This window comes from Henckelia pumila, unplaced genomic scaffold, assembly GCF_033568475.1.
Source record: "Henckelia pumila isolate YLH828 unplaced genomic scaffold, ASM3356847v2 CTG_321:::fragment_1, whole genome shotgun sequence".
Taxonomy (NCBI): domain Eukaryota; kingdom Viridiplantae; phylum Streptophyta; class Magnoliopsida; order Lamiales; family Gesneriaceae; genus Henckelia; species Henckelia pumila.
Window position 1 is genome coordinate 75,001 of NW_027331802.1, and position 15,000 is coordinate 90,000.

The window sequence follows — 15,000 nt, forward strand, 5'->3', positions numbered from 1 at the left end:
TATCATGCATAAATAATGCATCTATGGTGTTGGTTTTGTGCCACCATGGGTGCCCAAGTTGGGAGCACCGTGCGCATAGGCGGGCGGCCACGTGCGGTGCGTAGCGCAAACGAGCGAGCCAAACGATGATTCTCACGGCACAAATATTTTTTTCTCTCGCGTTCTCATGCATAAATAAGACATTTATGTTGTCGGATTTGCATTTGGCCCACAAAAAAAAAATTTTAAAAAGAAAAATTTTATTATGATTCCTCGGCCTAAATATGCACTTTTTATGAAACTTGGATTTTTTTTTCTAAGTATACTATAGGAGGAGGAGGGTGTTTGGTCATGGGCTTTGTTGAGGTGTTGGGGCAATGCTTGCCATTGCCCCCCATGCTCGGCCAACCCCATGCCACCCTCTCCCGATGGTCGCCGCCTCCGGCCACCGCTCCAGCCGGCGACCGGCGGCGGAGATTTTTCACCCGGGCGCCATTTCGAACCCCGTTTTTTGTTATAGTGCACGCATGAGCTTGATAAATGTGCATTGAACTCTTTGTAGGCTTGTTTCCCATTACGATTTGTCGGAAAGAAAGATTAGATGTTTGGGAATCAAGCGTGCGTACGCGTTCATCACTCGTTTCTTCTTAGCTAATGTTTGCACAATGCTTTGAAACGGGATTCAAAATTTCGTTCTATCGATTGTGCCTCCCCCCACCTCACCGGCCCTCCCCCCATCCCGAATCTTTGCGTTCTTGTTTTTGTGCTTTGCGTGAGATTGAGAATAAGCTTGAGATTCTAGTATGGCCTCTCTTCTCCAAGTCGGTCCGTTACAACAACGGGGATTTTTGGTTCATGCTCGAGACTTTTATGTTCGTTCGCCCATGATATCTCATGCTTGGGGCAATTTCTTGGATGCGTCCATGCGGGGGATGCCTCAGTATTGAATAAATTCTCTTGGGACTCCGGCAAAGGATTCCCCCACAGTCGGGCCGATTAAATCAAGGGGGCGATGTCCAATGTTTTAGATTTCGAGGTGCATTTGTGACACATGTTGGGGTTGGAGATTCTCGATTGTTTTGTTGCATGTTTGATCCGCAATATCCCTGAGCATTGGAGTTCTTAAGCTCCCATTTGACCATCAAAGTCCCTCGGTTTAGGACGCATGGGGCCGGAAGACACATTATGGTCGTTGCTATCGTGGATCGGCGAGCGGCGAGCAATCTTGCATGCATCGGTATTGCATTAATGCGCTTGGGACTACTTTGTCAAGGATTTTCCCCCCATAGTCGGGTCGGTCAAATCATGGGGGCAATATCAAATGTCTTAGAGTTCGAGGTGCATTTGTGACACTTATCGGGGTTGGAGATGCTCGATTGTTTTGTTGCATGTTTGATCCGCAATAGCCTTGAGAATTGGTGTTCTTAAGCTCCAATGCGGCCGTCAAAGTCCCTCGGTTTAGGTCGCATTGGGGCCGGAAGGCACATTATGGTCATTGCTATCATGGATCGGCGAGCGGGGAGCAGTCGTGCCTATCCCGTTCTCTTTATTGGAGCATGGGTCTTGCTTGCGATTGATTGCCCACATCTTCGTGTCTGGATATCTGTGCTTGCATATGAGGTTGAGAATAAGCTTGAAACTCCAGTAAGGCTTGCATCCCCATGTCGTTCGGTTAGATCGATTGGGCCGTGAGTTCTCGCGCAAGATGTTTCAAGTGGGTTCGATCATATGATATCTCTTTCTTGCGGCAGTTGTTCGAACGCGTCCATGTGGACTCTCGTTGCATGTTTGATCCGCAATAGCCTTGAGCATTGGTTTTCTTAAGCTCCCATGTGACCATCAAAGTCCCTCGGTTCCGGACGCATTGGGGCCGGAGAGCACATTATGGTCATTGCTAGGTGTTCGAAAATTTGCGTACGTAACAACACGTGAGTGGTCGTTGGTGTGTCTCGGTAAGTTGAGTCCCTTCTTGCGCAGCGAAAACATATTGGGCATGTGACCGTCTAAATCTGTATGATTAAAAATCAACTGGCAAGCGTACCAGGTCAAGTAATAATATAGTTGACAAAGGTTCAGATGCGAATCCACAGAGACTGTATAAATATGAATACCAAAATATAATTATTTCTACTTAATCTACACTAATGAAAAATAGTGATTCAAATTTTAAACTATTAATTAAAATTGCAAATAAAATTTAATTAATTAAAACAAAGCAGAAATTTTGATTTAAATCAAATTTGGGAAAAGCTTGATCAAGGACTCACGTAGGTACCAGACAATTCATGTAACAAACAATCAATCTAAGACATCAGACTTAATCTTAATTCACGGGAATTTTCCTAATTTGTTCGAAGGACTATTTCTAGAACAATCAAACCTATTTAAATATTGATGAACTAATCTTTCGTAATTCTAATCAAATTCGAATGCATGAGTAACTGTGAAAATTCAGTAAACACCTAAACCACATAATGAAACAGAATTCTATTTCTAGTCAGTTTTACACTTTGTTGATTATTGAAGCGATCAAAATCGAAAACTCCTTTGTCGAATTGGAATCAATTAACATGCAAACAAATAACTGGGCAAGAAATTCACATGGCAAATATGACTTCAACAATCAATAAAATAGAATCAAGTCTAAAAATCTCAAATAAACAAATCAAGTTTTATACATAAACTGTCTGGCCCAATCACATGGCCTTGATCGAAAGAGAAAACTACTCACTAATCAAATTCATAATTTAAACAAAGTTCAAAACCATAAAAATAAAAATACTAGAATAGAAGAAAATCTGAAGAAATTGGTTCCGCAACCGCCGTGTTCTTTGCGTGTAATCAAAGAGACAAAAGTCTGCAAAAAGAGTATAAAATTTCTATTTATAGGTCCGCGCCAATTAGAATCCTCGAGGACATGAAATTCTCAGATCTTGTGCCTCACGAACACGCGCGCGCGTGCCTGGGATATCTTGCGCGCGCATAGCTTTGAAAGTCAGTGGCCTCTAGAAAGCCTCGCCCGCGCGCGACTTCCCTGCAACAACGCTCTGTCCGTTTCTTCTGCGCGCGCGGGGCAGGAGCTCGCCCGCGCGTGCCTTGGCTTGAATCCCTCTGTTGATTTCTTCTACGCACGCGCGAGGAGTAGACCTCGCGCGTGCGCGGCTTGTCCACACAGAAACTCCAAAAATTGCTTCTTTTCCTATAAAATTCAACCAGGAGAGTATAATGCAAACACATAAAATAAAATACTAATAAAACTCACGAAAATAAAATAAATGCATGCAAAATAAATATAAATAGACATAAAATAATGCGTATGAAACACACTTATCAACAACCCCATACTTAAACCTTGCTCGCCCTCGAGCAAGACATGCAAACACACAAAACTAAAAATCAAGAAATACTATGGTGCAATGGCCTCAACAATAAAATGCAAAAGTTTATAAATAAACTAGTTCACCGCATGAATTTATAATCTCTTCAACTCATGCTTCCAAGTGCCTTCATCCAAATCCAATCCACACATTCCTAAATCATGAGGACTTTATAATGTAACAAGGGGATCAAACAAATGGTATGAACACAGTCACAATCAGTTTAATACCAAAAAAAATAGTGCGTGCATGTATTGATTTAAATTCATGCTTATCAACAGTGTCTGTCAACAGTCCATATGCAAGATTCTCACAACTCTTCTCCACTAGTATATTGGGCAACTGTGACTCGGGCAAGAGGACTTAATAAGCTTGTAATGTTAGGCCAGGCTTATGGCTACAAATGAAGGATAACAGTTCAAAGCAATGAGTAAATTATGAGTACTATTATTATTCACCTACTTCTTCTTGTTTCATTCCAAATCACCTCATCAAACCATTGATTCACTTCGTTTTTCATATTTCCCTTTTCAACCCATGCTATAAATTTGTTTTATTCTTTTTCTTTTTCACCACTACTTTCTTTTTTTCTCTTTTTTTTCACACCATTCCACTCTTTAAATTCAAATTTAGGAGAATAGATAATTCACAAATTCAACTTACTCCTTTTAAGGTGGGAATTAGTGTATAAGCTATTAAAAGGTACTGAATGTAGGACCTTGAATAGATGACGAATGGGGGTTTATCACACGTTTTCACGCATGACATTCGATTTCATTAAAGCTCAAATAAGGTACTAGGGATAGAATGTATCAATGGGCAGCATGAAAGGCTCAAAAGATTCACAGAAAAATTGCCTAGATCATCCCTAATCACAGTTCTGCCTGTATTGCGCCTCGAAGAGTGTTCGAACTAGTTCTAGACAAATTTCAATTCACCATCAAATCACACAAATTCAATCAGTGCAGAAACATACAATCATCAAAAGGAAATGATGATTATCAACAAACTCAGAAAATGTACCTCATGTACTCATATAAGTGTAGGCTCAAAAGGGAAACTAGAGATAATTACTTCAAAGAAAATCAGGCCCAAAAATCCCAACAACGCCTCAATCATCTCTATGTTTGCATTTTTCAAACTCAGATTCTATCACAAGTCACAGAGTATATTAGAGATCATTCATCTAATTTGTTTCACCGGTTAAAATTGGTACAAAAAAAAAGCAGTTTCATCATTGGCCATGCTATCCAATTCTTTCTTGACTCAACACATAAGCAACAAAATGATATGTTATGAATACGAACTAGATGAAACTAACGAAACAAAATGAATGCAAACAGAATGAACCCAAAACACGAAAACTAAACAACTAAACACCCCCCATACTTATCCAAAGCATTGCCCTCAATTCTTCGGAAAACAAACAACGACAACAGAAACAAAATGAAAACATAACTAAAAGAGAAACAAAAAGACTCCCCTGGTGACAAGTCATCTTATTATTCGTCAGAAATGGAGGGATCCTGCGGTGCCACGGGAACAAACTGAGTCGGCATATCAGACTGGAATGGGAATTGTGGCGGATAATGAAGTGCTGCTAAAAATCCCGAAGTGTCAAGTCTCAACTGAGTCGCCATGTTGCGCATCATGTCTTCCACATTCTGAAGATGAGTGTAAGTAGCCTGAAAATATTCCATGGCATAGTGGTTGAAGGCGGAGCCCTCAATGGCCATGTCCTGAGCGGTGCAGCGAGGAGGTGCTGGTGATGGTGGGCGCATGCTAGATGAGCTCCCAACCTGAGGCTGACCACTATAAAACTCTAAATTGCTCTTTGTTTGCTTAGAAGTGACAAGCTTCTTGTGAGACCCCGTTTCTAATTCTCTAAATTCGACTAAATACAAATAATTGAACAATATAGACTGCGGAAAGTAATCAAGAATATATATTTTTTTTAAATAAAAACACTGCGCGCCCGCGCCAAATCAGGCGCGCCCGCGCATAGGCTTCGCAAAATAACTGCGCGCCCGCGCTAAGAATCGAGCGCCTGCGCCCTACCTTCGTACACTAACGGCGCGCGCGCACCAAGCATCGCGCGCCCGCGCGATGCTCACGCACCAAAAATTAAATTCTCCCCAGGAGCTGCGCGCCCGCGCGAACCCATTGCGCGCCCGCGCGATCTCTTCGAATTAAGGCAAAAAGACCTCGAAAACTACTGTCCAAGTTCCAAATACAATACCAACAGCAACCAAACTTCAAACATCAAAATACAAGAATTCTAATTAGTCTAAAACACCAACAAAACGATGTTTAACAATACAAGTTCGACAATAGGGTTCATTCGAATAATCAATACAGTACAAGTCCAAAAGGTACGACCCTATGACACATGGTGTCTCACTTCTATCAACTCATGGGCCTTCTCCCCACTTTTAAAGGGGAGTTTCATGCCCTTCCCAGGGATAGAACCTTGGACCACCAGGAATATATCCAAAGTTCTTTCAATCCATGTACCATTATGTCCTCTGCAGAGGGTGCGGGCCCAATCCATTACAAAAAATCCTGGTACCATTGAGCTAGACTAGCTCAATGGTACCAGGATTGAGTTGAACTTGGATATATGCCTGGTGGTCCAAGGTTCTATCCCTGGGGAGGGCATGAAACTCCACTTTTCAGGTAGGGAGAAGGCCCATCAGTTAGAATATGGCTGGACCGGCCCAGAACAGAAGCCAGATGGGCTAGAGCAGAGGGTTCGGGTCCAGTCCATTACAAAAAAAGGGCGCCTTTTTTTTGTAATGGACTGGCACGCACCCTCTGCTCTAGCCCTTCTGGCCTCTGCTCTGGGCCGGCCCAACCATACTCTAACTCATGGGCCTTTCTCCCCACCTGGAAAGGGGAGTTTCATGCCCTCCCCAGGGTTAGAACCTTGGACCACCAGGCATATATCCAAGTTCTGCAACTTGATTTTCCGCGCCCTTCCTGTCAACAAATTTCAAATCAAATTCTTGCAAAAATAAAACCAAACGAATTAACCTGGGTTTAGCATCCTTTTTGCTCATCAAATACTTCAATGCCGAATGATCCGTGTGAATGATGACTTTGCTTCCCACCAAATAAGACCTAAATTTATCTAAGGCAAACACGACTGCGAGAAGTTCTTTTTCAGTAGTTGCATAGTTCAGTTGGGCGGCTGACAGGGTGATACTGGCGTAGTAAATCACATGAAGTGCTTTGTCCCTCTTTTGTCCAAGCACGACTCCCAATGCAGTGTCACTGACATTACACATCAATTCAAATGGAAGATTCCAGTCAGGCGCTACTATCACTAGTGTCGTGGTTAATTTCTGCTTCAATATCTGAAAGGCCTGCAAGCACTCAGCAGAAAAATTAAAAGGCACCTCTTTGATTAACAAATTAGTGAGGGGTTTAGCAATGGAAGAAAAATACTTAATAAATCTCCTATAGAAACCTGCATGCCCAAGAAAACTTCGAATTCCTTTCAAATTCGTGGGGGGTGGAAGTTTTTCAATTACTTCAAGTTTTGCTCGATCTACCTCTACACCTACCTCAGACACATTATGTCCTAAAACAATGCCCTCTTTCACCATGAAGTGGCATTTTTCCCAATTCAACACAAGATTAATTTCCTCACATCTCTGCAACACTTGTTTTAGATTAAATAAACATGCATCAAACGACGATCCAACCACAATGAAATCATCCATAAACACTTCTATAAACTTTTCAACCATATCATGAAAAATAGCCATCATACACCTCTGAAAAGTGGCAAGGGCATTGCACAATCCAAACAGCATCCGTTTATATGCAAAAGTACCATAAGGACGTGTAAAAGTGGTTTTATGTTGGTCCTCAGGTGCTATAGTAATTTGCATATATCCGGAATACACATCTAAAAAATAATAAAACGCATGCCACTACAAGAAAAATTGGTTTTCCTAAAACTTTCTTAATGACATTTTTTCAACAATGTCATTATATATACACATATCATGACACTGATTAAAAATCAAAATTTTAATGAAAAAAAAATCTAATTAGATATATTATTATGACATTTTTAAAAAATGTCACTAAAAATAATCTATTTTTCCCACCACGAACTATGCTAAATTTTCAACTATCCCTCCAAAAATTACATTATTTGGCCGCTACTTTTTTCATCTCTCTCCCAAAAACTAACTGATCAGCCCTAATTTCTTCCCCTCTCCCTGTATTGTTCCTTTTTTGTTGCTCGTCGGTCTTCACCCAATGCCAGAAATCGTCGCCCGTGCGTTCCAACTTCTTCACCATCTACCACCAACGCTATCATCCTCAAAGTTGGTCTCGCTGAGGTCTTATGCATTATTTTCCTCTGTCTCTCACACGATGGAAACTCGATGTGCGCTCGGTTTTTTTTTTTTACTATTTACTAGCGATTTCTTGTTTATTTCTGTGATTTCAGTTGTCAAAGAGATTGTAACCGAGCTTAGTTAGAAGTTTGATAAAGCAGAGCTCTATTTCCAGCCGTGACCCGAGCTGTTCAACCTATGTTCTCTGTCGTTCTGTTTTTTTTTGGTTACCTGCTCGATTGGTTTCAATTTCAAGGAAGTTTTAAGGTCAATTTCGGTCCCTTTACATGTTCGATTGAGTATGTGTATCCCTTTGAATTTAATTTTATTTGGTCGCGATGTTCGATTTTGGGAGGGATAGTTGAAAATTTTAATTTAATTTTATTCGTAGGAAGGTTCCCATCATGAGAAATGTAGAATTATTTCTCTCGGCCATTTATAGAGGGAGAACATTTCAGGTTCTAAGGGGTTAAAATCTTTGTCATTTGGGTTTTCATGGAGAAGGAATCCATAGTCTTCAAGAAGCTCCATATTTGTGTATGTGCCGTAGCTTATAGAAGAACCTGCGGGCAAGAAATATAAGTTATAAACTGTAGTTATGCTCATCCGTCGAACAATTATGTTTATTGCTTCAATTATCTCACTAATTTGATCAATTTGTAGATGATCATGCGCTTTTAGCTCCTGAGTTAGAATATCAGAAGCCTTATGTGGCCATAATTAAGGTTGCCCTCATGCCTTAGTTCCTCTGAGATACAAGGTGATGTGATGAATGCAGGATCCTTTGTAGACAAAGTTTCATGATCTTAGGTAACTCTTTCTTTATGGTATTTCTATTTTTCTAATGTTGGGAAGGAAGAAAAAAGAGTGATGGATCGTGAACTAGCACGTGCTAAGGTTTCCGCATAACGTGTTGCTTTTGTGGTTGAAAATGATTGGAAAGATGCCAATGACAAAGTAATGCCAGTAAAGCAATAGCTGGAAGAAAGAAAATTTTACCAGGTATACTAAATCTGCATCATGTTCTCCTTCTCTTTTGCTTTCACCTTCATGCTTCTTATGTTCAAGAGGCCAAAGGCTTCAAGATTGCTCCATATAGTCGCTGCCTTCTGGCTCACTTATGCTTTCACTCTTCTCTTCTCTGCTGTTATTCTCGCAACTATATATCCTCAACAGATCCACCTAGGCTTGAATATATATATCCTAAATTTTGCTTGTGATTCAGTTTGTTGCTAAGTTACTAGAGTACTAGACAACTGTTTAACATTTGCCTACTTAAAAATTTGAATCACGATATTTTGGGGTGTCTGGAGTTCTTCTATTTAGTTTAAATAAACTCGAAAGTAAAAAAAGCTTCATTACATGTTTACTTGTTCATGTAAAAGAACTTCAGTGTTATACAGTCATTTACACTTTTATCAGTAATATAAGCATTAGTATTCATTTAATTAGTCTCTTCTCAATGCCAATATGGAGTTAATCAAAGTTCCCATTATTTTATCTTTGAGACATGTGCTTTTTCTTTTTTATCTTTCTTATTATCATCTAGATTCTTTAAGGGCCTGAACTAGTTGTGGATCTGCAAGACTATGATTATTCTCTAGACATGTGGAGCCTTGGATGTATGTTCGCTGGAACGGTAAACATCCTTCTAGTTAAAAAAATATGTTAATCATTTTTATTTCCATTTGAATTATCATTACTTCTAATTCGCAGCTTTTTCGGAAGGAGCCATTCTTCTATGGTCATGACAACGGATCGTCTTGTCAAAATAGCGAGGGTATTAACAAATTACAATGGCAATTTCTTCTTGCTTTTAATTAATATTGGACTGATTTAAGAACACTCGTTTGTAAATGTTCGTGTGTTTTGATAAGAGTATATCTTACTCAAATTTTTTATAATGCACAGTGTGCCTTCTGCTTTTCTTGTTCAGTTTATTAGAGAGCACCGATCAAAATGGGCCGATCATGGTGTTAATGTTTATTCTGCTGCTTGCCTGAAACCAAATCCATATGGATTCACTTTGAATGCCTAAATTGTTTCTAGAAATCTATTTTAATGATGTTATTTTGATTCCTAATGATGCTTGTAAATTGCTCCTCTAACTGGAGGTCGAGCTTAAATAATTGAAATCAGAAGATATTAATGGGTGGTTTTAAGTTCATATTTATTTGTAATGAATTATTATTTTCTGTTCTATAGTATTTGGTGATAAAATAAAGTTTTGTGTTTTTTTTCTGTCGTAGTTCTTCTCCTTGCTTTAGTTTCATTTGCGAATCCATTTTCTGTCCATGTGTTTCTCTGGAGACATTGAGATTGCGACTCATCAGTTTTCGTATGTATATATTCATTCTAGTTTCGAAGCATTGATTATCTCCACGTGTTTTGCTTCTGTTAATTGTTTGCATCTGTATTTTCTAATTCACTTTTGTTTCATAGCGTGCATGAGAAGAAACCTTACTTCTTGAAAGGTAATTCTTTTAATCTTGTTAAGATGTATGGGTTTTTAGGTTTGGTTCCATATAAACTAAGGGTTGGTCGTGTGTTCTCTAGATTTGCTGTATGATGTGTCCATTAGTTTTTTTTTTTTGCATTTTGTTAATGGTCTAAAAAGCTGCATCAGATTCTATTTTTGGGTTCTCCTTCGGTCGATCGGCTAGACGTCTTTGTCGAAGGACCTTATGGGCCTGCTTCCACTGATTTCCTAAGGTATATATACATACTCACCTGAAATGATAATAGATTATTGTGATCTAAATAATTATGTGATGGACAGAGGAACCACATAAATGGTGCAATTATTTTATTCCTGCCACCGTGAAATTAGTAAGTAGGCAGAGTCTTTTAGTTGAGATGAGTAGCACTTATGTAGATACCGCATATGCTAATTTTTTTAGTGGAAAATGAACTGAAAGGGAGTTTCGCTGACCTATCGATTCACGAATATGGATGCATTGTTGTTAAGAAATTGGGTGCATCCAGAGGGAAACTTGCACCTCGAATCATCAACGAGATAATCGGAAGTCCAAGGTTCTTGTATGTCCTAGTAGATCCTTGTGGCTACTCTGTTCTCGAATGTGCCAAGGACTACTGTAAGGTTGGTATAACAATACTTGTCTTTGTTTCTATATATGTTTATGGTCTAGCTAGCTCAAAATAAACAATCAATCCTTATGATTCATTATTAGTGTCATATTTGGATAAATGATAGCTTGTCAATTTCTCATTTGGTATGATATTCATTAGTTTAAATTTAAATTTAAATTTCTTTATTTATGTGAATATTTTATACATTATATTTAACAAATATATGAATTTTTATTATAGGTGACAGGATTATTGGATTTTGTTTAAGATGAGATGGTTGAAGATGCACAAGAAGTTGCAGATGTTTTTCTTTATGAGACTTAGTTTTTTTATTTGTTCTTAAACTAAATACTTTAGATACATTTGTTGGTGTATTGATATTTTTTGAGGTGACAAATTTTTCATTAGTATTGCACATTATTGATTAATGCAAGATGAATGTCATTTAATTTTTATTTCAAAAATTTTATTTGTATTTATGTTAATTTGTTATATGATTGAATTATATAATAAAAATCTTGAAATTGGATGATATTATATTATATGAAAAATTTTATGTAACAATAGCATATAAAATCATGTATATAAAAATGTCATAGTAAAACTCATATGGTGACATTTCCAAAGTCATTGTAAACAACTATTAATGACAAAATTTAATGTTTATATAGGTAAGTATAAATGACATTTTTAAGTGTCACCATAAATTACATAATGAGGCATTTTAAATTGATCTTATAAGCTATCTTTAGTGACATTTTTTATTGTCACTATAAATAAAATACATATACTTGTCAGTGTCCTTATAAATGATTTTAAAGGACACATCAACTTGTCATTGTTACCATTATAACAAGACAAATATAAGTGTCTTTAAAACATGGGTTTTCCTAAAATTTCGTATTGTCATTATATTAATTTTTTTGTGACACCTATGAAGTTGACATTAATACCATTTAATGACATTACATAATGTCAGCAAGGCTAAGACGACATTAGAATAGAGGACATCCTTTGGAGATGTCACTAAAACTTTAATGTCACTAAAAGTTGAATATAATGACATTTATGAATGTCACTATAGCCCTTTTTTCTTGTATTGTGCCCTGCAAGTCTCTCAACCATCTGATCAATAAAGGGAAGGGGGAAGTGATACTTACGGGTGGCATCATTCAATTTCCTATAATCAATACAAACCCGCCACCCCGTAATAGTTCTAGTAGGAATCAATTCATCATTTGCATTTTTTTTAACAGTCATCCCTCCCTTTTTAGGCACAACCTGAATTGGACTCACCCATTCACTATCAGATATAGGATAGATAATAATTGCATCAAGGAGCTTGATTAACTCCTTTTTCACTACCTCTTGCATCGCCGGGTTGAGTCTCCTCTGGGGTTGAGAAGATGTCTTGTGCTCCGCTTCCATCAATATTTTGTGCATGCACATGGTTGGACTAATCCCCTTGATATCGGCAAAGCTCCATCCGATGGCTCTGATGTATTCTCGAATCACCCGCAACAGTTTTTCCTCCTCACAACCTGTCAAAGAAGATGAACAAATTACTGGCAGTTTATCATTCTTTAATAAATAAAAATATTTCAAATGAGAAGGGAGTGGTTTAAGTTCAAGAGTGGGGGGCTACTCGGTGGATGGCTTCGATGGTTTGGGGTATGGTTAAGCTCCCCCATCTTGGTATTGATGAGTCTGTCAAAGGGTAGACTCCAATCCAAATACCGTGCTACTTCATGAACTTCCTCACTAAAATGGTCTTCATCAGTTGTACCTGTAAAACATATTTCTAATGGATCCACAGATAACTGTTCCTGCAGAGAACACTCAACCAGATCATCAGTAATATCAATTCTGAAAAAATCAGAATTGTCTGCAGGATATCGAATGCCATGAAAAACATTAAATATAACTTTCTCATCATTCATACGCAATATCAACTCTCCCTTATGCACATCAATCAACGCTTTTCCAGTAGCTAAGAACGGTCTACCCAAAATAAGAGGTATCTCTCGATCCTCTTCCATATCAAGCACAACAAAATCCACTGGAAATATGACTTATCAACCTTAACTAGCACATCCTCTACAATCCCCCTTGGATATTTTATATATTTGTCAGCTAATTGCAGGGAGATAGTAGTTAGTTTAACTTCACCAATTCCTAGCTTATCAAAACATGAATAAAGCATAAGATTAATACTTGCACCTAAATCACATAAAGCCTTGTTAAAAAATGATTTTCCAATAGTGCATGGAATTGAAAAGCTACCGGGATCCTTAAGATTTGGAGGAAGTTTATTTTGTAAAATAGCAGAACATTCCTCCGACAACTTCACAGTTTCCAAATCCAGAAGTTTTCTTTTGTTAGACAAAATCTCTTTTAAAATTTTTGCATAACTGGGCATTTGAGCCAAAGCGTCTGCAAAGGGAATATTAATATGAAGCTTTTTGAAAATCTCTAAGAATTTTGAAAATTGATTATCCAATTGCAGTTGCTTTGCTCCTTGGGGGAAAGGAAGTTTACTCAAATCAACATTCTCATTAATAATAGGGTTAGAAACTTACCTTTCTTGCCCGTAGGCGTCGAGTCTGACTACTTTGGCGCTTCCTCCAGCTCTTTTTCCTTGCTTAGCTCACTTTCTTCCTCATCCTCAGTATTCTTCTCCACAGTGTCTGCTTGCGATCTAGTCACCGCCAGAATAGCATTGAAATCATTTGGATTCCTCTCAGTATTGCTAGGCAACGAACCTGCTGGCCTAATTGATAGATGTGTCACTATCTAGCTTATCCGTGTTTCCAACTTTTGCATCATCGCCTCCTGATTGTGTAAACGAGTCTCATTACCCGCTACATATTTCATCATGATTTCTTCAAAGGAGGGCTTCTTCTCGACTGGCTTCGATGTATTAGCTGTAGGGTCTGCAACTTTCCATGAGAAGTTTGGATGGTTCTTCCAACCAGGATTTAAAGTATTGCTGTAGGGATTGTACTGCTGTCTCCCTTGATTCCCCATAAAATTCGCTGCATCAACTTCACATACTTGATGTTCGTCAGACTGTTGAACTTGCACTTGGTTGGCTGAAGATGTCTGCATAACTGCCATCTGATGAGTAAGAGCATCGATCTTGGCATTCAGTGCTATTAGTGCATCGACTTCTAGTATTCAGTCCTATTAGTGCATCTGGCCATCCAATGTTGCTTTCAGCCATATTTCCAATGATTTCCCATGCCTATACCGGTGTCTTCCTGAATAGGCTTCCATTAGCAGCGGTATCCAACATGGATCAAACAAATTGATCAGCCCCATTGTAGAAAGTCTTAGTCTGCTGGATCTGAGTAAGATTATGTTGAGGACACATCCTAAATATCTTTCTGAATCGATTCCAAGCAGCATGTAGAGATTCAGCTTCCTTTTGCCTAAATGTTGTGATATCGGAGAACAGTCTAGCCATCTTTGTAGGTGGGAAATACTTATTCAGAAAGGTCTGAACAAGTTGATTCCATGTAGTAATTAATCCAGCAGGAAAATCGTCTAGCCACTCAACAGCTTCTCCTTGTAGAGAGAATGGGAATAACCGCAGTCGCACTGCATCAGATGTTACCCCCATTCACCTTGAACGTGTCGCAGATCGACAGAAAACGCTCCAGATGAGCATAGAGGTATTCCACAGATGTACCCTCAAATCTAGCTTGCAATTGAATCAGCTGAATAGTAGAGGGTTTCAGCTCAAAATTGTTCCCCTCAACAGTAGGGCGAACTATGCTAGATCCATAGCCTTCAGTTGGCGGACGGATGATATCCCAAACAGTACGATTGTCCGCCATCTCTACTTCAGATTCAGATTCTGACTCTAATTCGAGATTGATATATTTCTTGGCTTTTCGGATCCTGCTAAGCGTGCGTTCGATCTCCAAATCAAGTGGTAATAATTTCGTTGATCGAATGTTTTGCATGCACAACAGAAGGTACATGAAAATCACCAAGAAATTAAAGTCAGAATTTACGAAAATAAAAAAAGTCTAATCTCAAGAGAAATATAAATTCTGATATGAAACAGTCCCCGGCAACGGCGCCAAAAACTTGAACGTCTTAATCGGTATGATTAAAAATCAACTGAAAAGCGTACCAGGTCAAGTAATAATATAGTGGACAAAGGTCCAGATGTCGAACCCACAGAGACTGTATAA

At 38.6% G+C, this 15,000-nt stretch overlaps 1 long non-coding RNA gene across 3 annotated transcripts; it reads left to right on the top strand.

Moving 5' to 3' along the window:
• Positions 1-7,555: 7,555 nt before the first annotated feature.
• On the top strand, positions 7,556-11,178 carry LOC140871045 (uncharacterized). 3 transcript variants are annotated; one of them, XR_012147594.1, is made up of 6 exons: positions 7,556-7,711; positions 7,822-7,975; positions 8,372-8,710; positions 9,258-9,347; positions 9,425-10,808; positions 11,039-11,178. It is a non-coding gene; the product is annotated as an uncharacterized lncRNA (long non-coding RNA). The 3 variants fall into 3 exon arrangements; XR_012147593.1 differs by having other exon boundaries at positions 7,822-8,710; XR_012147595.1 differs by having other exon boundaries at positions 7,563-7,696; positions 7,822-8,710.
• The last annotated feature ends 3,822 nt before the right edge of the window (positions 11,179-15,000 follow it).